General features: G+C 37.4%; 1 long non-coding RNA gene and 1 pseudogene across 1 annotated transcript; one reads left to right on the plus strand and one right to left on the minus strand.

Annotated features, from left to right (window-relative positions):
- Window positions 1–6,200: 6,200 nt before the first annotated feature.
- Window positions 6,201–18,048, minus strand: LOC112911815 (uncharacterized). The gene is made up of 3 exons (XR_003233432.2): window positions 17,941–18,048; window positions 13,098–13,329; window positions 6,201–6,621 (listed from the first exon to the last, which is right to left on the minus strand). It is a non-coding gene; the product is annotated as an uncharacterized lncRNA (long non-coding RNA).
- Window positions 18,049–22,064: 4,016 nt separating this feature from the next.
- Window positions 22,065–24,124, plus strand: LOC112911816 (heat shock cognate 71 kDa protein-like; annotated as a pseudogene).
- Window positions 24,125–25,291: the final 1,167 nt, after the last annotated feature.

The following is a 25,291-nucleotide window of genomic DNA, read 5'->3' on the forward strand; positions in this document are numbered from 1 at the left end:
GCTCTCCGTCTGCAGGGCCTGGAGGCTCTGGGGGCGGGGTCGCTGATCTGCTCAGCTCGGGGCAGCAGCGTCCTTGCTGTCCTGGGCCTTCCGGGCCTCGGCCTGTCCCAGGGGGGAGGCCGGATCCTGGGCCGTGTCCGGGCGCCCAGTGCTCTGGGTCCTGCGGTGTTGGATTCCCGCTCTCAGCTGTGCAGCCGCCTCTCTGCGGAGCCGCTGCCTGAGCCCCTCTGAGCTGCTCCCGTAGCCGCGCATCCCCCTCCACGGAGCCGGCGCCCGAGCCCCTGCGAGTTGCTCCCGGAGCCGCGCAGCCCCCTCCGCACAGAGCTGCCAGCCGAGCCCCTCCGAGCTGCTCCCGGGTCCAGCCATGCGCGCTGCAGCCCTTAGGGAGCTCGGCGCACTCTCCTCTGGGTGCCGCAGGTGTCTCTTAGTGTCCCAGGGAGCCTGAGGGCATTCCCGCCCTCCTGGGGTCTTGGTCTAACTCCCTGAGGGCGCCTTTCCCCCCGGGAAGGTTGGTGCAGCTCCTGTTTCTCCAGGACGGGGTTCTCCTGTCCTGGGGGTACTCGCCTTGGTCTTAGCCCGGCTTCTCGCGGGGCTCCTCCCCCTCTAATGCCTTTTGTTTCTTTCTTTTTTTCCCATCTTCCTACCTGTACAGAAGCGCGAACTCTTCTCACTGTAACGTTCCAGCTGTTCCCTCTTTAAATCTCAGGCCGAATTCGTAGATGTTCAGGATGATTTGAAGGTTATCTAGGTAATTTGGTGGGGACAGGTGATTTGGGGACCCTACTGTTTCGCCATCTTGCCCCTCCCCTCACCACTTCTTTTCAACATTTTACAGGAAATTCTAGCTATTGCAATAAGAGAAAACATAGAGATTAAAGGAATACAGATTGAGTAGGAAGAAATGTAACTATCTGCTTACGTGTAGATAACATGTTGTGTAGAAAATCCAAATTCACACACACATACACTCACTGGAACTAAAACAATTTTAGCATAGTTGCAGGATACAAAGTTTTTGTCAATTGCTTTTCTATATACCAGCACTAAACAAATAGAATTTGAAATTTAAAACAAAGTACCATTTTCTTAGACACCTCCCAAAATGAAATACTTAAGTATATATTTAATTATATATATATATGAGATCTATTTGAAGAAAAATTTTAAGTTATGATAGAAATCAAGACTCAGTATCTTCAAGGTGTCTGCTATTTGCTACATGATTGATAGGCTGAATATATCCTAATCAAAATCCCAGGAACTTATTGTTGTGTATCAACAAATTGCTTCTAAATTTTAGACGGAGGGACAAGAGACCCTACATTCTCAACATGTTACTCTAGGAGAAGGACAAACTTGTACGAATAATTCGATCAAGACTTTATTTTTTTTTAATTTTATTTATTTATTCATGAAAGACAGAAAGAGAGAGAGAGGCAGAGACACAGGCAGAGGGAGAAGCAGGCGCCATACAGGGAGCCCAATGTGGGACTCAATCCCAGGTCTCCAGCATTACACCCTGGGCTGAAGGCGGTGCTAAACCGCTGAGCCACCCGGGCTGCCCAAGACTTACTTTAAAACTCCAGTAATCAAAATACTCTGGTATTATCCAAAAAATAGACAAAACACTAATTTAATAGAATAGATAGCCAGAAGTAGACCCAAATAGTGGGATGGGCAAGGAGCCCGATGCAGGGCTCCATCCCATGACTCTAGGATGATCCCCTGAGCTGAAGGCAGACACTCAACCACTGAGCGACCCAGGCATCCCCACTATTCATTTTAAATTTTAGTATACAAATCTATGTCATGACATCAGTGTGGTTTTTGTCTAAGGATAGAGCCATCAATTAATGGAACAGAAAAGAGTTCACAAGTTGCCCTACACAAATATGGTTCATAGATATTTTACAGAGGCTTTGAAGTTGATTTAATGAAATAGTTTTCATTGCAACAAATGGTTCTGGTATTGACTGGCTATCTATACAGTAGAAAGTCAACCTTGACAAAATTCACCTCGAAAAAATTAATGCACATTGTAAAAAATTAACTGATCATATACTAAATGTAAAAGTAAATAAATCTGTAATCTTTTGCAATAGAATAGAAAAGTCTTTCCATGGGTTAGGCAATGAATTCTTCAGTAGGACACCAAAAGCATTATCCAGCAACGAGAAAAATAGTTAAATTTGACTTTATCAAAATGAAAACTTTTTCTCAAGGAAAGGTGCTAAGAAAATGGGAAAAAGCCAGTAGGAGTGTATGTTTGCAACTCATTTATCTGATAAACAACATCTATCTAGAATATATGAAACACCTCTAAAACTCAACAACATTATAAGCAGCAGCCCACTTATTTATTATTTTTAAAATGACATATTTATTTTAGAGCGAGAGAACACCAGTGGGGGGAAGGGCAGATCGAAAGAATCTCAAGCAGGCTCCCTGCTAAATGTGGAGCTGGACTCAGACTCAAGATCTGAGATCATGACCTGAGCTGAAACCAAGAGTCGTAGACTTAACTGACTGTGCCACCCAGGCACTGCAGAAGCCCACTTTTTAAAATGCACATCAGTGCAATCGATACATAGAAATCATTTGGCAAAATCCACGTCCTATTTGTGTTAAAAAACATTTCACAGACTATGAATAGAAAGTAAGTTTCTCCACTGAATAATAGATATTTAGAAATAACCTGCAACTAAGAAACAACGTTAAATGCCCTTGAGATCAGGAACAAGACATGAATATCTGCTCTCACTACTTCTTTTTGACATTATACTAGAAGTTTCATTCCGGTTATTTATGGCAGAAAAACAAATTGCATCTAGATTGGAAAGGAAGGAGAAAAACTATATTCACAGATGAAATGGCCTTGTATGTAGAAAGTCTTAGGTAACAACATAAAATTGGATCTAATGATTTTAGATTACAGAATATAGGAAAGTAAGTTGTATTTCTCTATATAGCAGTGAACAATCTGAAAATGAAACTAAGAACATTCCATTTATGATAGTATTCAAAAGAATAAAATACTTAGGTATAAATTGAACAAAAGAAGTAAGACTTCTACACTGAAAACCAGGAAAACCACATTACAAGAAATTTGAGAAGTAAATTGACAGACATCTTGTTCATGAATTGGAAGAATTACTAATGTTAAGGTGGTGTCATGGATTGAATTATGTACCCCTAAAAGACGTATTAATGTTGTAACTTCTGTTTCCTATGAATTTGATCTTAGTTGGAAATAGGGTCTTTGTAGATGTCATTAAGTTAATACGAGGTCATTTTGGAGTAGGTTGGGGCTTTAATCTAGTGTGACTGCTGTACCTATCAGAGGAGGAGAGGAAACTCAGAGACAGATAGTCAGGGGAAATGGCATGTGATTACAAAGGTAGAAACTGGAGTAATGTTTCTTCAAGATCAAGAACACTAAGGATTGCTAGCTACATCAGAAGCTTAGAGAAATGCAGAATATTTTCTCCCCTAAAGCCTTCCAAAGAAGCATGGCTATGAATATTTTGATTTCAGACTTCTGTCCTCCAGAACTGTGACAGAATTAATTTCATTTTCTTTAAGCTGACAACTTCATTTTAGACTTCTAGTCTCCAGAACTGTGGAAGAACCAATTTTTCTTGTTTTAAGCTTTCCAGTTGGTAGTTTGTTAGGTATCTCTAGGAAATGAATACAATTGGCAATATTCTCCAAATTGATCGAGAGATTTAGTGCATTTTTCTAGAAATTGGCAAGCTGATTCTAAAATTCACATGGAACTATGGATACAGAATAAACAAAAAGCAATCTTTTTTTAAAAAAGATTTTATTTATTCATGAGAAGCACATGGACAAAGAGACATAGGCAGAGGGAGAAGCAGGCTCCCCACGGGGAGCCTGATGTGGGACTCAATCCCAGATCTCTGGGATCACACCCTGAGCCGAAGGCAGACGCTCAACCACTGAGCCACCCAGGCGTCCCTGACAAAAACCAATCTTGAAAAAGGACTACAATAGAGAACCTCTTTATTTTAATATTTAGTACAAAAATCCAGTATTTAAACATAGTAATATTGTAAGGATAGACATATAGGTTACATAGGCATATGGAAGTATGGAATTGAAAGTTCATGAATATACTTGCATATATATGATTAATTGATTTCTGACAAGGGTATCAAGACCATGCAGTAGAGAACAATAATCTTTCAACAAATAATGTTGAGACAAGAGGGTATTCCCATTCCAAATGAATGAAGTTGGTCCAGAGACTTAACACTGAAAAATGATGACAGCATGAATCAAATACCTAAATTTATGAGCTGAAATTACCAAACTTTTAAAACAGTTGTACATCTTCATGACCTTGGATCTGATATGACATATAGAACACAGTTAGCCAAAGACAAAATACATAAAATTCATCAAAATCAATAACTTTTATGTTTGAAGATACTGTCAAAGAAAAATTATAATAAAAAAATATTTGGTACAATATAGATGAATTTGAAAATATGCAAGTGACAGAAGCCAGGCACAAAATGCCATTTAGTATGTGACAGATGACACATAAAAGGTAGTTGTCAGAGACTAGCAGGAGTGATAGTGGGTAGTGAAAAGGGTTAATTTTATGGTATATGAATTATGTCACAATAAAGCAAATGTACAAAAATAGAAATACATTTATTAAAGATATATAAGCAATAGAAAAATACTTAGTACTCATTTGTCATTAAGGAAACAATTAAAATTCACTGTGCTATCAGTAAACATCTAGAATGGCTAAGAAAAAACAACATTTCCAAGTGCTGTTAAAGATTCAGAATAAATGGAAGTTGTATGCATTGCTTATCAAATGGAACAGGCACTTTGTAAAAGCAACTTGTCAGTTTCTTATAAATCTTTTTTTAAAGGGATGCCTGGGTGGCCAGCGTCTGCCTTGGGCTCAGGACATGATCAGTGTTTGGACAAGCTGATGTCAACATACAAAGAAATGAAGTTGGACCCTTACCTTACACCTTCAAAATTTTTTTAAAACATTTTATTTATTTATTCATGAGAGATACAGAGAGAGAGAGAGGCAGAGACACAGGCAGAGGGAGAAGCAGCCTCCACGCAGGGAGCCCAACATGGGACTCAATCCCAGGTCTCCAGGATCACACCCCAGGCTGCAGGCAGCACTAACCCGCTGCACCACCAGGGCTGCCCTACACCTTCAAAATTAACTCACAATGCATCAGCATCCCAAATAAAGAGTTGAATCTCTATAACTTTTAGTAGAAAACAGGAATAAATCTTCATGACCTTGGATTCTTTTTTTTTTCATTTTTAAAATTTATTTATGATAGTCACACAGAGAGAGAGAGAGGCAGAGACACAGGCAGAGGGAGAAGCAGGCTCCATGCACCGGGAGCCCGACGTGGGATTCGATCCCGGGTCTCCAGGATCGCGTCCTGGGCCAAAGGCAGGCGCCAAACCACTGCGCCACCCAGGGATCCCATGACCTTGGATTTGATGATAGTATCTTAATTGTGATTATTAAAGCAGAAGCAAAAAGAGAAGTATTTGATTTTATCAAAATTTAATGCTTTCATTCATCAAGGAACATTACCAAGAAAGTAAAAAGACAACATGCTGAAGATGAGAAGATATTTACAAAGCATATATAAATAAGTGTCTAACGTCAAGAATGTATTGTATATTTTTTAAAACCTGCTAACATCTCAACAACAAGTTGACAACTCAGCTAAAATGAGCAACAATTTGTGGCACCTGGGTGGCTCAATCCATTAAGCCATCTGCCTTTGGCTCAGGTCATCATCCTGGTATTCTGAGATTGAGGTCCACCTTGGGCTCCCCGCTCAGTGGAGTGTCTACTTCTCCCTGTCTTTCTGCCCCTCCCTGTGCTTGTGAGCACTTCCTCTCTCTCAAATAAATAAAATCTTTAAAAAATAAAATAAAAATGGAGACTCTTGGGTAGCCCAGTGGTTGAGCAGCTACCTTTGGCTCAGGTCCTGATGCTGGGGTCCTGAGATTGAGTCCCACATCCGGCTCCCTGTGGGAAGACCGCTTCTCCCTCTGCCTCTGTCTCTGCCTTTCTCTGTGTCTCTCAGGAATAAATAAATAAATAACAGCTTAAAAAAAAGAAGGTAACATTTTGAAAAGACATTGTTTCAGAATAAATGTACAAGTGGACAAAAAACACAGGAAAGATTCTTCATATTAGACATAAGTGAGGTGCAACTGAGAACCACAATGAGATCATTTCACATCTACTAATTTGTAAGTCAAAAAACATGAAAAATAAGTGTTGGCAACAATGTACATAAATTGAAACCTGTCTACATAACTGCTATGGTTCAGCTGCTATAGAATAAAGTGAAGATGTCCAAAATAAAAATTGGCACATGCATAAAATGGAATATTATTCAATCACAAAAAGTCATGGATTACTGATAGATGCTGTAGTGCAGATGAAGTTAACAAAATTATGCACCAATAAAAATTAATTTATTAAAAAAATCATGCTAAGTGAATGAACTATCCACAAAAGGTCACATGTTGTATGATTCCATACATGTAGATAATTCCTTTGAAAGAGTTTTGGTTGGTGGCTGCCAGGACCTGGAGGAGAGGGAGTGTGGAACATTAAACTGTTTAATGACTGTAGTGTTTTACTTTTGAGTGAGGTAAACATTTGATAACTAGATTGTGTGCATGTGCTTTAATGCTACTAAGTTGTTTACTTTAAAATTGTTACTTTAACGTTACATGGATTTCACATTAGAAAATTATGTTTTAAAATATAATCTGCCAAAAAGAATATCCTACTACCACTTAAGTTCCCTATTGAGTTCTTTCAGATATTAAAGAAGAATTAATACCTCCCTTCAACCTCTCTCAGAAAATAGAACTAAGGGAACTCTAACTCATTTTGAGACATTTCTGTCATACCAATGTCAGACAAACACAAAAACAAAACCTATAGGTCAGTGTACCTTATGATTATAAATGCCAAAAACCTTAATAAAGTACAAGTAAACTAAATGTAGCAACACATTAATATTAATATATAATATTTCTATTAGCTCATACATTTATTTTATTGATTTTAATTTTTGTAATGGGTATGAGGTAAAGGCCCAACTGCATTCTTTTCTAAGTTGCTCTGCAGTTGTTAAAGGACCATCTGTTGAAGACATTATTCTTTGATAATTGAATGGTCTTGGCAATCTTCTAAGAATCCATTAGCCAGTGATGTATGGGAGTATTTCTGGACTCTCATTTTATTACTTTGAACTATATGTCAATCCTTATGCAAATAACATGCTGTTCAGATTACTATAATTTTGTTGTAAGGTTTGAAAAAAGGAAGTGTCATCTAAATTTGTTTTTCAGGATTGTTTACGCTATTCATGGTCCTTTGCAATTTTGTATCTATTTTAGGATGAGCTTTTCCATTTCTGGAAAAGAGGTGAGATTTCAATGAGGATTGCATTAAATCTGTATATCACTTTAAGGATGGCATATTGCTAAATTATGCTTTCCAGTAAATGAACACAGGATGTCTTTCCACTTGTTTCGTTTTTTTAAATTTCTTTCAACAAAGTTTTGTAGAAGCAAATTTATAAGCTTCCCATCTACTTGAATAAATGTACCCTATTTTATTCTTCATGCTAATACTGCAAATGGAATTGTTCCCTTATTTTCTTTTTTGCATTGTACATAGCCAGTGTATAAAAATACAACTGATTTTTGTTTTGCATATGCTCTGAAACTCGAATTTCTTCAAAGATCTGTTAGTTTTTTATACAGATTCTTTAGGACTTTCTACATGTAAGACCAGGTAAGAATAGACAGTTTTACTTCTTCCATTCCAATTGTATTATTTTTCTTGCCTGATTGTTCTGGCTACAACTTCTAGCACAAGGCTAAATATAAGTGGCATCCTAGTTTTATTTGTGGTAATAAAGAGACAACAGACTTTTCCCATTAAGTATGTTAGCTGTTTATTTCAAAAATGCCTTTCATCCTGTTGAGGAAATTCCATTCTATTCCTAGTTTGTAGAACTTTGTGTATCATGAAAGGGTATTGATTTTGGCTAATGGTTAACCTGAAACAAATTATAATGTGGTTATTTTCCTTTGTACCATTAATGTGGTGTATTAAATTAATTTACATATGTTGAACCACCTTTGCAATTCTGGAAAAAATCCCATTTTGCTCATAGGGCATAATCCTTTTAATGTGTTGCTACATTTGGTTTACTTGTACTTTATTATGGTTTTTGGCATTTATAATCATAAGGTATACTGACCTATACGTCCTCAAGTTCATTTGGCAACAGAGAAATAACAAAAACTACAAGCAATACTAATATTCACCCTCTAGAATGTCTAGAATAAAACGGATTTAGGATGCCAAATATTGGTGAGTATTGTGCTAACAAATATCTTCCATAGAGTAATGGTGGAAGTATAATTGGTGAGTCATGTGGGAAGACCTTTTAATGATATGTTTTAAAGCCGAACATGCACATATCCTGTCATTCCAAAATTTCACTTCTATGTATATGACCACAAAGATAGGTACGTATATGTTCACCTAAAGCCATGTGTTAATGTCTATAGCATTACTATTGACAATAGCTCTAAACTGGAGAACATGCAAATGTCTATCAACAGATTAGATATGTTAATTTTGGTGGTGTTTCCTTTTAGTGGGTTATGGTAATAAAAAATAATGAATTATGACTATGTCATGCATGTATCCCACATTCTTTTCAGCAAAGCAGCAGAATGTATTAACAAAAAGTCAGGATAGTGGTTCCTCTGGGTGAAAATATAATTACAGTAGAATACATGCCACTTTAGTGATACTGGAAATGTTTTCTTCCTTAAGGTTGTTAAATTAGTCTTTAAATATACATATAATTTATACTGTCTTCTGTGTATCATAGTTTGTAATGTAATTTTTAAAACTACATTAAAATAAAATACCTCCCCAGAATGTACTGTATATTCTTTTTTTTTTTTTAATTTTTTTTTTATTTATTTATGATAGTCACAGAGAGAGAGAGAGGCAGAGTCACAGGCAGAGGGAGAAGCAGGCTCCATGCACCGGGAGCCCAACGTGGGATTCGATCCCGGGTCTCCAGGATCGCGCCCTGGGCCAAAGGCAGGCGCCAAACCACTGCGCCACCCAGGGATCCCTGTACTGTATATTCTTAAATCAGCTCCAAAGTGGAATCATTATTTCTTTTTTGATGAACACCTATGAAGCACTTCAAGCATATGGTCACCATTTTCCTTATTTTTTGATTAAATTAGTTGCACTGATAGGCATAAGCTATTTAACCATTGACAAACTACTTTTTTCTCCTTAATCATTGTTTCATGTTTGTAAGTATATATATATATATTGATGAACACTAATGATTTAAATATGAATCAAATGTGATAATACCTCCCTGCTCATTGGGGAGCCTGCTTCTCCTTCTCCCTTTGCTGCTCCCCCTGCTCATGCTCTTTCTCTCACTGATAAACAAATATGATAATACAATAGATGTTCTCTGTTTTATGTGAATGTGAAAGTGTACAACAGGGAAAATACTGAGTGTGGACACTAGTATTAGTACAAGAAAATTGAAAAATAGTACAAGTCATTGTAGAAGTACTGTAAATTACAGTGAGTCTTGCAAATCACTTAACCATTCATTACTTGTTACCATGCAGGAAAAAAATCAGAAGCATAGCATCATATTTGGTCCATATTCACTTCAGTTGATATGTGCAGTCTTCTCTGTCTGTTGCTTATATAATTGTTAAAAATTCCTTAGTATCTAGATTGTTTAGATTATTTTCTTACCACAGTGGTGAGATTTTAAAAGTAGTCTAGAAATTTGGTTAGATCTACCTTCTTTGTCAGTAAGAGAAGAAATTTATTAGCAAGTGCAAGTTAATTTTTAGCAATAGGAAAAATCGTCAAGTTTGATGGTATGGAATTCAATAATTAGGAAAAGGAAGCATTTTAGGGTATGCTGTAATAAGTAAGTACTGTGATGTATAAATGTTGGACAAAAGTAGTTTTTAGAGTGAAATATGAAAGGTTTAAAAAGTTGAAATTAAAAAGCAAGCCCTATCCTCTACTTATTGAGACACTTTATTGCAACTCTTGATCTTTGGGTTGTGAATTTGAGCCCCACGTTGGGCATAGAGGTTACATAAACAAAAAAAAGTAATGTAGTCCTTTTTTTAAAAAAAAAAAAAAGGAAGGAATAAAAAGTAGTTCAAAAGAAAAATTTGCTTTACCCAAGAAGGAATTTTAGTTTGAGAATCTAAAAAACCCTTAAACTTTAAGATGCCAATTTGATTAATTCCTCAGATAAAGATAATAGCTTTGAAAGAATAAAGTATCAAAAAATTGACAATAAAAACTTGTGAAATTGAGGTGTTTCCATTTTTTTAAATGGCACTGTAAGGATTTTGTGAATCCACTCTCCAGTGAAACAAATATAACTGGTGAAGATGAGCAAAATTTACAACAGTTTAACACTTCTTGAAATTCTAATGGCATACAGCAAATGAAAGAATTTTGAGAATTGTACAAAAACTGAATAAAAACAAGACCATGGCATTTGAACCACCACTCAGTCCTCTCATCTCAATTCACGAAGACGGTCACCACTCCAAGTATTTGCTATGAGGAATACAGGGATCCCTCTTTTTCGCTAACAGTTGAGGTCTATAGTCCAGAATGGAGTGATGCCACAATTTCTTATCCCCACAGCTCGGTTTTATAGAGGCTCAATTTCAGGTAATTGTAGCTGATAGGAAGAGGACTTCTGTTCTCCCAACCCAGACAAATACTGCAGAAGCTCTTCCTCACGCCTGATATGCTCAGAATACTGAGCCTCTTCTCCTCACCCCAGGTTATTTGGACCATTGAAGTACCATACCAGGTGAAGCAAGTTGAGAAGAACAAGCTAATCCTTATAAATTTGGGCTGTTACTTTGAGGAAGGGTAGTCACTGTTCCCTCTCCCCCTCTCCCTGCCACACACAGCCTAGTGGACCTGGATGATAAATTGCTGAGTAGAACAGGCAGAACAGGAGAATAGGGAGTTCTTTTATTTAAAAGAGCAGGAGGATGTTCAAGCCTATGGGCAGTCTCAAAAAATGATAATTCAGTGGTAAGTAATTAGCTGGAAGTTTAATGAGAGCAACCTGCTAAGCTGTAGGCTAGCTAATTTCCCACGGAACCATGTGTGAAGAGTTAAGAACAGCATTCTTATAGTAAGAACAAAGACTGGCATCGTAAACTGCCCCTGCAAATGGCTCGAGTTTAATTGGATTAGGATATACACTAAGATATGCCCCCAGAGCATTGTTACAAACGATAGGAAAATTAACTTACAATTAGTGTAGGCTAGCAGCTCAGTATGTTCAAGAATAGAGAGAAATTGTGCACTGTCATCCTAGGATAATGGACATTTCCAGGGCTGTGCCCTCTGAGGAGCAATATCATAGGCTCCCATCATATCATGGGAGAAATAGACTTCACTAAAAGTCCAGTCAATCACTAAACATATTAAAAATTTGAACAGTAAATACCAGTCCTGGATTAATTTTATGGTTAACTAGCCAGTATTGCTACCATGTATCATTTATAGTGCCTACTTTTGAGCTGAAAAAAAAACTTGAGACATGCAAAGAAAAGGATGTGGCCATGTAGCAAGAGGTTGGCAACAGAACCCACATTTAAATCTGATTTATCAGGGGCTCCCTGGGTGGCTCAGAGATTTGGCACCTGCCTTTGGCCCAGGGTGTGATCCTGGAGTCCCTGGATTGAGTCCCACATTGGGTTCCCCGCATGGAGCCTGCTTCTCCCTCTGCCTGTGTCTCTGCTTCTCTCTGTGTGTCTCTCATGAATAAATAAATAAAATATTAAAAATAAATCTGATTTATCAGATAAATATTTTAAATTAGCTGTTACAGACATGTTCAAAGAACTAGAGGAAACCGTGCTTTAAAAGGTACAGGTATGAAGACAGTGTCTCATCAATTAGTATCAATAAATAAGTAGGGATTCTAGAACAGAGCCATAAGGACAATCTGGAGTTGAAAAGTATAAACAAATAGAAAAAAAAATCACTTGTGAGTTTCAACAGTAATATGAATGGTCAGAATAAACAGTCAATGGGCTTGAACACAGATTGACAGACATACAATTTAAAGAATACAGAAAGAAGGAAGAGCAGTCTCATAGAAATGTGGGATGCCATTGTGCATACCAACATATATGTTATGCTGCTGCTAGCAATAGAGGGGAAAATATGGTTAGAAATGACATTTGAAGAAGTAATGCCTGAAAACTTCCAATTTTTTTTTAAGATTTTATTTATTTATGGAAGATGCGGAGAGAGACAGAGACAGAGACACAGGCAGAGGGAGAAGCAAGCTCCATGCAGGGAGCCCGATGTGGGACTCGATCCCGGGATCCCGGGATCATGCCCTGGGCCGACGGCAGACGCTCAACTGCTGGGCCACCCAGGCGTCCCAAAACTTCCAATTTTTTATGAAAAATATTAGCCTAAACATTCAAAGGAAATAATATTTTGAAACAAATGAAAACAAAACATGCCAAAAATTATAGGATGCAGCTCCGAGAGAAGATTATAACAATAAATTCCTACATTAATAAAAAAGATCTCAACCTAACTCTACACCTTAAGAAATTAGACAAAGAACAAACTAATGAGTTCAAAGAAGGAAGAATGTAATAAAGAGCAGATATAAATAAAATAGAGACTACAAAGACAACAGAAAAAATAATAAAACTAACCTTTTTTTAAAAAGAGAAAATTGGCATATTATATATTCTAACCAAGAAAAAAGAAAGGACTCGTTAATAAACAAAAGAGACATTACAACTGATACCACAAAAGTACAAAGGACCGTAAGTGGCTACTATGACAATTATATGCTAACAAATTGGATAACCTAGGAAAAATGTATAAATTAATTCTGTTTTTGGTCTGAAGGCATCACTAGTATAGAACTGTAAATGAGCAAAAACAGAAAATCTCAGAGAATCCTTACCTTTCTGGTCAGTTGATTGGCTATTGGGCACTTGTAAGCTGAGGCATACAGGAAAAATTCTTATTCACATTTATTCTCCATCCACATCTCTCTCTATCCCTTCTGGCCTCCTCCTCCCGGATTTTCCCTAAGAACAGTTAGAGTTTCGGAAGTGCATCATGGTGATGGCTGAGGCACTGAAGTCTGCAGGAGGAAAAGCCATCTTTATTGGAGCAACTTGCAAAAGGGTACCCTGTGAATAGAAGAGTCCATAGAATTCCTGTTAATTCTCTTTATTTTGTTGCTTTTCCCAAAGGCTACTCCAATTGTGCAGATCTGCATTGCAACAAATGTGGCTTAATATCCAGGGAAAGCATGTATCTAGTCTACTTTGGAGTGAAAAAAAGATGCCCCTTGGAGCTGGAGAATAGGGTAATTTTAGAGATGAAAGAGCTGGGGCACCTGGGTGGCTCAGTGGTTGAGCATCTGCCTTTTTGCTCAGGGCATGACCCCGGGGTCCAGGGATCAAGTCCCACATCAGAATCCCCACAGGGAGTCTGCTTCTCTCAGCCTATGTCTCTGCCTGCCTCTCTCTCTTTCTCTCTCTCAAGAATAAATAAATAAAATATTTAAAAAAATACAGATGAGAGAGCAAAAAAGGGATCTCCTTATTTTGTATAGGAACTGAGGCAGTTTGAGTTCATCTTCATTGTGGAGCTGAAGCTTCACATAATAGCCCAAATTAAACCTAGAAATAGCTTTGAGAATTTACAATTTGAAGCCCCACCCATGTTACAGACTAAACTCAGAATCATATGTGAGGTAGACCCAGATGATCATAGTAAGGACTGAAAACTAGATATTGGAAGCACATCTCATAAAAGGGGAGATAGAAGTTGTGGTCTGATCCTAACTGAATTGATTGCCTTTTTAAAAAGGCATTCACACATATTGTTCAGGAGAACTTTAAAGAGGTCAGATTCTTACAGTATAATATGCAAAATGCCCCACAATCAAAAAATACAAAGAACCAGGGAAATAATGACTTAGATAGAAGTGACAATGAATAGATGCCAGACACAGGATATTACAGATTTTGGAATTATAGAGATTTTAAAGCAGCCATTAGTACTATAATCCATGGTATGTCAGTACTCTCAAGATGAATTAAAAAGAGAACTTTTTGGCCTAGAAAATAAAACTTAAAAAGAACCAGATAGAATTTATTAAACTGAAAAATACACTGTTTAAAATTCATTATAAAAGGTGAATGAGTGGGGCGCCTGGGTGTTTTAGTTGGTGTCTGCCTTTGGCTCAGGTCATCATCCCAGGGTCCTGGGATTGAGCCCCATGTTGGGCTTCCTGCTCAGTGGAGAGCCTGCTTCTTCCTCTCACTCTGCTTGCTGCTCCCCCTACTTGTGCTCTCTGTCAAATAAAATATTTTAAAAATAAAAAAAAATAGTGAATGAGTTCAATAGCAGATTTAAGGTGACAGATGATCAGTGAACCTAAAAATTAGAAACTATCAAATTTGAAAAACATTTTGAAAAAAATTAGGGTTTCAGGGATCCATGTGACAGTTTCAAAAGGTTCAACATTTGTGTAATTGGAGTCCTAAAAGGATAGGAGAAAGAGATGGGCACAGAAAAAAATATTCGGGGAAAGAATTTCTAAAATTCAATTAAAGACAAATGTACATGTTCAAGAAGACTTGTGACCTTGAAGAGAACCCAAATGCATACCAGTACACAATGTAATCAAACTGATGAAAGTGAATGATGAAAAAATCTTGAAAGTTCCTACCAAAATTCACTGTATTACGTATAGTATAACAGTAATTTTTTAAAAAAATATTTTATTTATTTATTCATGAGAGACACAGAGGCAGAGATACAGGCAGAAGGAGGAGAAGCAGGCTCCCTGCAGGAGCCCGATGCGTAACTCGATCCCAGAATTCCAGGACCACGTCCTGAGCTGAAGGCAGATGCTCAACCACTGAGCTACCCAGGCGTCCCAACAGTAATTTTGAATGACTGTATTTCTTATCAGATACTATAGAGTCCAAAAGACGTGACATTTCTAAGGTGCTAAAGGTAAAAAATTAATTCAGAATTCCATATCAAGCAAAACTATCCTTTAAAAAGAATTCAAGATAAAGTTTTTCTCAGATGAAGGAAAAACTAGAGATATTTTTCATCATGGAAATGCTCTAAAAGAAATAATAATGGGGATCCCTGGGTGGTGCAGTGGTTTGGCGCCTGCCTTTGGCCCAGGGCGTGATCCTGGAGACTCGGGATCGAATCCCACGTCAGGCTCCCAGTGCATGGAGCCTGCTTCTCCCTCTGCCTATGTCTCTGCCTTTCTCTGTCTCTCACTGTGTGCCTATCATAAATAAATTAAATTAAATAAAAAAAGAAATAATAATGAATATTCTTCAGATAATGATATCAAAGAGAAACTTGGTACTTCAGGGATAAAGTTTGAGCAACAGTAGTGGTAAATATCTGGACAAACAGGATAATTTTTTCTACTAATTCCTTTGATATGTGCCTGACTCTTGGAAATAAAATTACAATGTTATCTGAAGGGATATTTCAATATATTTAGATGTAAAATGTATGAAAATTATCACATAATATAGGTGTTCTGAGGTAACTTTAGCAGTGAGCAGGTTTTTTTAAGTTTGTTTTTTACAGTGTCCAAGTAATGTTTTCTTCTGGGACAGAAGTCGGAATGTGTGAAACCTCTTAAAACATATAGATTACCCATTTTGGGAGAAGAGCCCAACAAGCCTTGTTTGTCAGATGGTATTAGTATTTTAAGAAAGCAGAAAACCTGGCCCCTGGGTTATCTCATCTTTGCTTAAAAATGTTGCAGCTGTCCCTTTTTGGGAACCTTTATTTCCTGCTCCCCCATCTGAAGCAAAGCTTCAGGGAAAGCTGACTCAATGGGGTGCTTAAGTCACTTAGATTCCCTAATTTAGTCCCTGTAAGACAGTCAGGTCAGCTTCAACTCATTGGCCAGGATTGTTTGGAATGATAGAATTGCCCTAAGGTTCCAAATTGGAGGCAAACGCAAAGCCTCTGCAATCACTAATACATCCTGTGGTACCTGGATTAGTCCCTTGGGCCTATTGGAAAAGTCAATATATGGAGAAGCCAAAATATTCAGGTTTCCTAAACTTGAGATTCCTCACCTGATGGAAATCTATTACATGTGCAGCAGAATCTATATAGACCACTTCTCTTTGCCCTCTTGGAATGTGGTGGGAGGCTTGAAGAACAGTGTAGACTCCTCATGAAATCAATGTGAAGGTGCTTGTGATTCTGTGTCATGAATAATAAAATCTTTTGTCACTGATGCATGATTCTGTCTTCTGCCAGAATTCATAAAACTGTGTCAAGCTTACTTTTAGCTTGGATGTATGGCAAAATCATAGTTCACAGTTTATGACATGGGAGATGGTAATAGGACATATGTGGTTCTAAGATTTGTAGGTTTTATTTAAGGTAGTAATATATTAATGTTTAGTACACAGGAAAATATTAGGTGTATGTATTGTAATCCTTAGAGAAACCTCTCAAAAATATGAAGACATACTAAAAAAGTTATTAAAGTAGGATACTATAAAATATTCAAATAATCCAAAAGAATAGAAGAAAAATGAAATATTAGAGAGTGGAGAGATAAATAATAAAAGAATGAACATGTAGCAACCAAATAAATACATTCAAGGGCACCTGGGTGGCTCAGTTAAGCATCTACCTTCAGCTCAGGTCATGATGCCAGGGTCCTGGATTGAGCCCCAAGTCTGGCTCCCTGTTCAGCCAGGAGTCTGCTTCTCTTTCTCCCTCTACCACTCCCCCTGCTTGTGTGCTCATGTGCTCTATCTCTCTGTCAAATAAATAAAATCTTAAAAAAAAAAAACAACCAAATACATTCATTTTACATGGTCTAGAACTTTTGGCTCAAGATTAGTGGAATAGATGCATTATGGTATTTGCCAAAAATAACCTGGACATTACATATAAAAGATGTATAAAAAGACTGAAAAAGAAATGAATGTAGGGGTGCTTGGTTGGCTCAGTCAGTAGAACACACAATTTGTCATCTCACAGTCATGAGTTTGAGCCCCACGTTGGGTGTGGAGCCTACTTAAAACAAATGTAAATAAATTGTAAGTTAAGAAAGAATGAAGAAGAAGAAACGAATGGACGTCAGCAAGAGATAGATGAGACCCAAGAAAAAACTAAGTGGTGAGTTGCCTGTTTTTGTTTTTCTTTTTCCTAATATATCTCAGGTTAAGTGCTAGGGAATCTGGCAAATAGATCTAAACAAAAATCAAAACAGAGAACCCTGATAAAAGGGTTCTCTCTAGACAGTGTCAACCCATCAAATAAGAACTTTTAGATAGGGGCAGCCCCAGTGGCTCAGTGGTTTAGCACTGCCTTCAGCCCAGGGTGTGATCCTGGAGACCCAGGATCAAGTCCCACGTCAGGCTCCCTGCATGGAGCCTGCTTCTCCCTCTTCCTGTGTCTCTGCCTCTCTCTCTCTCTCTCTCTCTCTCTCTCTGTCTCTCATGAATAAATAAATAAATACAATTTTTTAAAGAACTTTTAGATAATATTACCCTGCTCCATCCAAACTTCAGGATAAAAATCAATCGTTCCACACCCCCACAGTAAAGGGTGGGTGGATATCTAGCATTGCCGAGCTAGAATGAGCCTCTCATCCCCCCTCAACCAGTGTCAATATGGTATCAGAAAAAACCCACTGGACAACAAAGTCTTTACTTCACAGTGGCAACACTAACCCCATCACAGCATAAGAGGAGGCCTTGCAGACATCTTGCGTTTATACTCACATCCAGCAATAATGAAGAGCCCTTCCCGCTCCTTGTTGGTTGTCAGATGAAGCCCCGTACTTCGATGAAGCTATCCGGCCCTCATTAAGATGCACCCAACTTGGTATCTGTGGATGACATGTGTTGAAGAGTGTTAATTAAAATATGCTGTTCTCTCATACCTACATATGACCAGCAGTAATGAGCTTTCTCTCACTCTTGGAGTTTAAAGAATGCCAAAGAGAGAACCTATCCTTCACTTCTACCTGGTACTTAGATGCTAGAATCTCCCTCCCTCACCAGAGTTGTCTCAGAGGAGGTCTATAAAAAGAGAAGATTCAAATGAATTCCAGAGTCTCACATACCCAAAATGTCTAGTATAGGATTAAAAAATCACCCATTATTATCACAAACCAGGGGAATTTCAACTTTGAGACAAGACGATAAATAGCTGCCATTAGAGACGAAACAGATGTTGGAATCTGATGAGAATTTTAAAGTAGCTCTTATCAGAATAATAAAACAAGCAATTATAAACATTTGAAACAAAATACCTGAAAGTCTCAGGAAAGAGGATATGCAGAAACTGTTTAATTTCAAAACTGAAAAATATAATCGGTAACTAAATGGAATGGAGATGGCAGAGAAAAGAGTGAACTTAATATATAAAACAGTTGAAATTATTTTTTTAACAGTTGAAATTATTAAGACTGAGCAACAGAAAGCAAACAGACTAAAAAAAATGGAGAAAACCTCAGTGATCTTTGAGACCGTAACAAAGAGGTCCATGTTGTTGTCATTGGGGTTGTAAAAGGGAGGGAAGAAAGTGGGTGAGTCCAAAATGTGTTTGACAAAATAATGACCAAAGATCCCCCCAGTTTTTGATAAACCTATGGATTTACTTACTGAAACCTAATCCTTAGAATCCCAAAGAAATTTGTTCTGAGGCACATTAATAAAGCTTTGAAAACAATAGATAATCATGAAAGTGGCCAGAGGGGGACAAGTGCATTACTTGTAGGAAAAAAAAATGCAAATGACAGATTTGTCATCAAACTGTGGAGGCCAGAATGAGGTTGCATTACAAAATAATCAACTAAGAATATATAACAGTTAAATTTTATGCATCAAACAACAGAGGTCCAGAATACAGAAAGTAATAACAGATACAAAAATAATAAAATTAACAAATAGAATTGATAAGCACACTTCTTACAATAGTGGATAGAATTAGGAAATTAATAAAGAGACCTGATCAAAACTATGAATTACCTTGATTTAATTGACATGTACAGAACATCCATTCAGTAATACCAAAGTAAACTTTCTTTTCAAATGCACATAGGCCATGTAGAGAATAGGACATATTTTGGGCCACGAAGTCTCAACATGTTGAAAAGAATTTTAATCATATAGAGTATTTTATGACCACAGCAGTATCAAAGTAGAAATATATAACTGAAAGGTAACAGGAAATTATTTTTAAGGATTTATGTATATATTTGAGAGACAGAGTGTATGCATGCACTCTGTGAGGAGTGAGGAGATGGGCAGAGAAAGAGAGAGGGAGAGAGAATCCAGAAGCAGATTCTCCACTTAGCACAGAATCAGACATGGAACTCTATCCCAGGACCCTGAGATCATGACCTGAGCTGAAACCAAGAGTTGACTGCTTAACCGACTGAGCCACCCAGGCAGCCAGGTAACAGGAAAATTTTTAAACATTTGGAGACAAACCAACATATTTTTAAATAAGCAATTATTAAAAATAAATAAATAAATACAATTATTCAAAGATGGTGTCTTAACAGAAATAAAAACATGAAAATTAATTACATTTAAAATATAAATTATGTGAGACACAGCCCAATCAGTACTGAGAGAAATTTATATCACTGAATACTTAGAAAATACAAAAACTTCGAGTCAGTAAATGAAAACACCTTAAGGAACTGGGAAAGGAATAGCAAACTAAATCCAAAGCAAGAAAAATGAAGAAAATGAAAAGAAGACCAGATATCAAAATTAAATGAATCAAATGAAACAATGGAAAAAATGAACCATAAAGCTGTTTCATTGAAAAGATTAATGAAATTCACAAACCTACCAAGATTAGCAAAAAAGTGAAGCCACAAATCCTCAATAACACAAGTGAAATGAGATATAACAATAAACCATAAAGACCTTAAAGGGCTAATAAAAGGAAACTATGAATAATCATCATGCTTGGATTAGACATGTTAAAATGGGCCAATCTCTCAACACAAATGATCATAAATTACAAAAGAAATAAAATGAGTACCCAATAACAACTTAGTAAATTAGATTTATAATTTAAAAACTCCTGGGAGGGGCACTTGGGTGGTTCAGTCAGTTAAGCATCTGACTCAGGTCATGATCCCAGGGCCCTGGGATGAAGCCCCACATCCGCATCTGACTCCTTGCTCAGCGGGGAGCCTGCTTCACTTCCATCTACTGCTCCCCCTGCTTGTGCTCTCTTGCTCTGTCAAATAACTAAATATAAATAAATAAATAAATAAATAAATAAATAAATAAATAAATAAATACTCCTGAGGAAAAAAATCTCCAGGCCCACTTTGTTTTACTAGATAATTGACCAAATATTTAAAGAATTATCACCAATGTGTATGTGATCTCTTCCACAAAATAGAAAAAAAAACACTTCCTAGCTCATTTTGTAAGGCTAGTGGTATTGTTATACCAAAGGGAAAGGCAGTTAAAAATTATTAAACTGGGATGTCTGGGTGGCTCAGCAGTTGAGCCACTGCCTTTGGCTAAGGGCGTGATCGGGCTTCCTGATTGGAGCCTGCTTCTCTCTCTGCCTCTCCCTCTCATTCTGTGTCTTTCATGAATAAACAAATAAAATCTTTTTTAAAATGATTAAACTACAAATTAATATCTCTTAAATATAGATGTGGAATTTCTTAAGAAATAGACATTTGAAAAAGCCCTTATTTATTAAAGAAATTAAATCAATAAATAACCTTCCCAAAAGAAAACCAGAAGGTCCAGATGGTTTCACTGGGGAAACCTATCAACCATTCAAGGGAGAAGTTATACTTATACTCTACAATCTCTTCCAGAAAATAGAAACTGTAAAAATACTTCCTAACTTATACAATGATATCATCATTCCATATACCAAAACAAGATAAAGACATTATTAAGGAAACTACAAACCTCTATCTCTCATGAATATAGATGCAAAAATTCCCAACAAAATATTAGCATATCAAATTCAACAATGCATAAAAATTTTATGCCGCAACCATTTAAGATCTTATTTATGTGAGATGGTTTCAACATTCAAAAATCAGTTTCTGTAATCCATCACAATAGGCTAAAGAAGTCATATATGATCATATCAACAGATATAGAAAAATCATTTCACAAAATCTAAAACCCATTCATGATATAAAAAAAAAATCAGTACACTAAAAATAGAGTATAATGTGCTCAACTTTATCAAGAACTTCTAGAAAAAAACCTACAGGCAATATTATATTTAATGATGAAAAATGCCAATTTTCTGCTAAGATCAGGAATAAGCAAGGGTATTTCATCTCTTTACTTTTTAAAAATATGCTGGGAGTCCTAACTCAAACAATAGTACAAGAAAAGGATATAACAGTTATGCAGATTAGCTGTCTTTTTTTAAATTTTTTTTTCAGATTAGCTGTCTTTGTCAGAGATGACATAACTATGTAGAAGTTCCAAAGTAACAAAAAAAATCCCAGAACTAATAAGTGATTATAGCAAGGTTGCATGATACAAAGTTAAAAGTCAATATTTAAAAGTCAAATGCTTTTATGTATCAGCAATAAACAAGTAGAATTTGAAGTTAAAAACAATATCATTTATATTAACACACACACACTGATGTGAAATAATTAGGTCTGCAAAAATCTACTAAAATAAGTTACAAACCAATGATGAATGAAATAAAAGAATTAAATAAGTAAATAGATATTTGATATTGGATAGGAAGACTTAATATTGCCAAGTTGTCAGTTCTTCCGAACTTGGTCTATGGATTCGATGCAATTAAAAATCTCAGCAATGGGTCTCTTGAACGTGGCGCCAGATCTGCAGACAGCTGTTCTCTCCTGGAACTGAGCCCGGCCCACACAGAAGCAACTATGTCTAAGGGATCTGCAGTTGGGATTGATCTTGGCACCACCTACTCTTGCGTGCGAAAATCACCGAATGATTGATCGGTTATGCTGTGAAGAATCAAGTTGCGATGAACCCCACCAACATGGTTTTCGATGCCAAACACCTGATTGGATGGAGATATGATGATACTGTTGTCCAATCTGATATGAAGCATTGGCCCTTCATGGTGGTGAATGATGCTGGCAGGCCTAAGGTCCAAGTAGAAAACAAGGGGGAGACAAAAAGTTTCTATCCAGAGGAGGTGTCTTCAATGTTTTGTTTTGACAAAGATGAAGGAAATTGCAGAGGCCTACCTTGGGAAGACTGTTACCAATGCAGTTGTCACAACACCTGCATACTTCAATGACTCTCAGCGTCAGGCTACCAAAGATGCTGGAACTATTGCTGGTTTCAATGTACTTCGAATCATCAATGAGCCAACTGCTGCTGCTATTGCTTATGGCTTTGACAAGAAGGTTGGAGCTGAAAGGAACGTGTTGATCTTTGATTTAGAGTGGCACTTTTGATGTGTCAATCCTTACTATTGAAGATGGGATCTTTGAGGTCAAGTCCACAGCTGGAGACATCCACTTAGGTGGAGAAGACTTTGACAACCGAATGGTCAACCATTTTATTGCAGAACTCAAGCGCAAACACAAGAAGGACATCAGCGAAAACAAGAGGGTAGTCTGTCGTCTTTGTATGCCTTGCGAACGTGCTAAGCGTACACTTTCTTCCAGCACCCAGGCCAGTATTGAGATTGATTCTCTGTATGAAGGAATTGATCTCTATACCTCTTTTACTTGTGCCTGGTTTGAAGAATTAAATGCTGACCTGTTCCATGGCACCCTGGACCCTATAGAGAAAGCTCTTTGGGATGCCAAGCTAGACAAGTCTCAGATCCATGATATTGTCCTGGTGGGTGGTTCTACCTGTATCCCCAAGATTCAGAAACTTCTGCAAGATTTCTTCAGTGGAAAGGAACTGAATAAGAGCATCAACCCTGATGCTGTTGCTTATGGTGCAGCTGTCCAGGCAGCCATTCTTTCTGGTGACAAATCTGAAAATGTTCAAGATTTGCTTCTATTGGATGTCACCCCACTTTCTCTTGGCATTGAAACTACTGGAGGAGTCATGACTGTGCTCATCAAGCATAATACTACCATTCCTACCAAACAGACACAAACATTTACTACCTACTCTGACAACCAGCCTGGTGTGTTTATTCAGGTCTATGAAAGTGAGCGTGCTATGACCAAGGATAACAACCTACTTACTTGGCAAGTTTGAACTCACAGGCATACCTCCTGCCCCTCATGTCATTCCTCAGATTGAATTCACTTTTGATATTGATGATAATGGTATCCTCAATGTGTCTGCTGTTGATAAAAGCTCAGGGAAAAAGAACAAGGTTACTATCCCTAATGACAAGGGCCGCTTGAGCAAGGAGGACATTGAGCACATGGTCCAGGAAGCTGAGAAGTACAAAGCTGAAAATGAGAAGCAGCGAGACAAGGTGTCTTCCAAGAATTCACTTGAGTCTTATGCATTCAACATGAAAGCAACTGTTGAAGATGAGAAACTTCAGGGCAAAATCAATGATGAAGACAAACAGAAGATTATTGACAAGTGCAATGAAATAATCAACTGGCTCTATAAGAACCAGACTGCAGTGAAGGAAGAATTTGAACATCAGCAGAAAGAGCTGGAGAAAGTCTGCAACCCCATCATTACGAAGCTATACCAGAGTGCAGGAGGCATGCCAGGAGGAATGCCTGGAGGCTTTCCTGGTGGTGGAGCTCCTTCCTCTGGTGGTGCCTCCTCTAGGCCTACCATTGAAGAGGTTGATTAAGCCAACCTGATGACAGGTATAACATTGTTCCACACATTTGAAGGACCCAAATTTGTAGCAAATTCCATGGCAGTTTTAAAGTCAAGCTGCTATAGTAAATATACTGGGCATTCTTGATACTTGAATATGGAATATGTGCACAGGGAAAGGAAATACAACATTGCACTTTATAAGCACTGTATCGTTAAGTGGAAAATGCAATATCTTAAATAAAACTGTATTTAAAATTGGCAAAAAAAATCTCAGCAATTATTTTGTGGATATTGACAAACTAATTCTAAGTTTATATGGAGAAGCAAAAGACAAAACTACCAACACAAATATTGAAGGCAAAGAACAACATCAGAGAACTGAAGATAGTCATCTACTACTACTACTATTACTACTACTACTACTACTACTACTACTACTACTACTAAGCTGCAGCAATTAAGACAGTGTGGTTTTGGCCAAAACAAAACAAAACAAAACAAAAAAACAGATCAATAGGATAGCATAGATAGTCCAGTAATATAGCTGCATAAATATAGGTAACTAATCCTTGACAAAGGAGCAACGACAATACAATACAGCAAAGATCCTACCTTCAACAAGTGCTGCTGGAACAGTTGGGACTTACACAATGTGAAAAAAATGAATGTAGACACAAACCTTACACCTTATACAAAAACTAACTTATTGATCATAGACCTAAATGTAAAATGCAAAATTATAAGACTCCTACAAGGTAGGATAGGAGAAAACCTAAATGACCTTGGATATGGCAGTGACTTTTTTTGGCACAACACCAAAGGCACAATCCATGAAAAAAATCATTGAAAAGCTAGATTTCATTACAATTAAAAACATGTGTTCTGCAAAAGACAATGCCAAGAGAGTAGGAAGACAACCCAGAAACTGGCTTTGCAAGACACTGGTAAAAGACACTGAAAATATTTGCAAGACACTGACATCTGATAAAAGACTATTAGCCAAAATATACAGCAATAAGAATGGAATCTGATTTTAAAATGAGCCAAAGAGGGGATCCCTGGGTGGCTCAGCAGTTTAGTGCCCACCTTCATGCCCAAGGCATGATCCTGGAGTCCCAGGATCGAGTCCCACATCAGGCTCCCTGCATGGAGCCTGCTTCTTTTCCCTCTGCCTGTTTCTGCCTCTCTCTCTCTCTCTCTCTCTCTGTCTCTCATGAATGAAGAAAGAAAGAAAGAAAGAAAGAAAGAAAGAAAGAAAGAAACTTTTTAAAAAATAAAATGGGCCAAAGAATTTAACTTACATCTCACCAAAGAAGATACACAGATGGTAAATATGCACATGAAAGACATTCCACATTATATGCTATCAGAG

Source organism: Vulpes vulpes, chromosome X (genome assembly GCF_048418805.1).
Source record: "Vulpes vulpes isolate BD-2025 chromosome X, VulVul3, whole genome shotgun sequence".
Taxonomy (NCBI): domain Eukaryota; kingdom Metazoa; phylum Chordata; class Mammalia; order Carnivora; family Canidae; genus Vulpes; species Vulpes vulpes.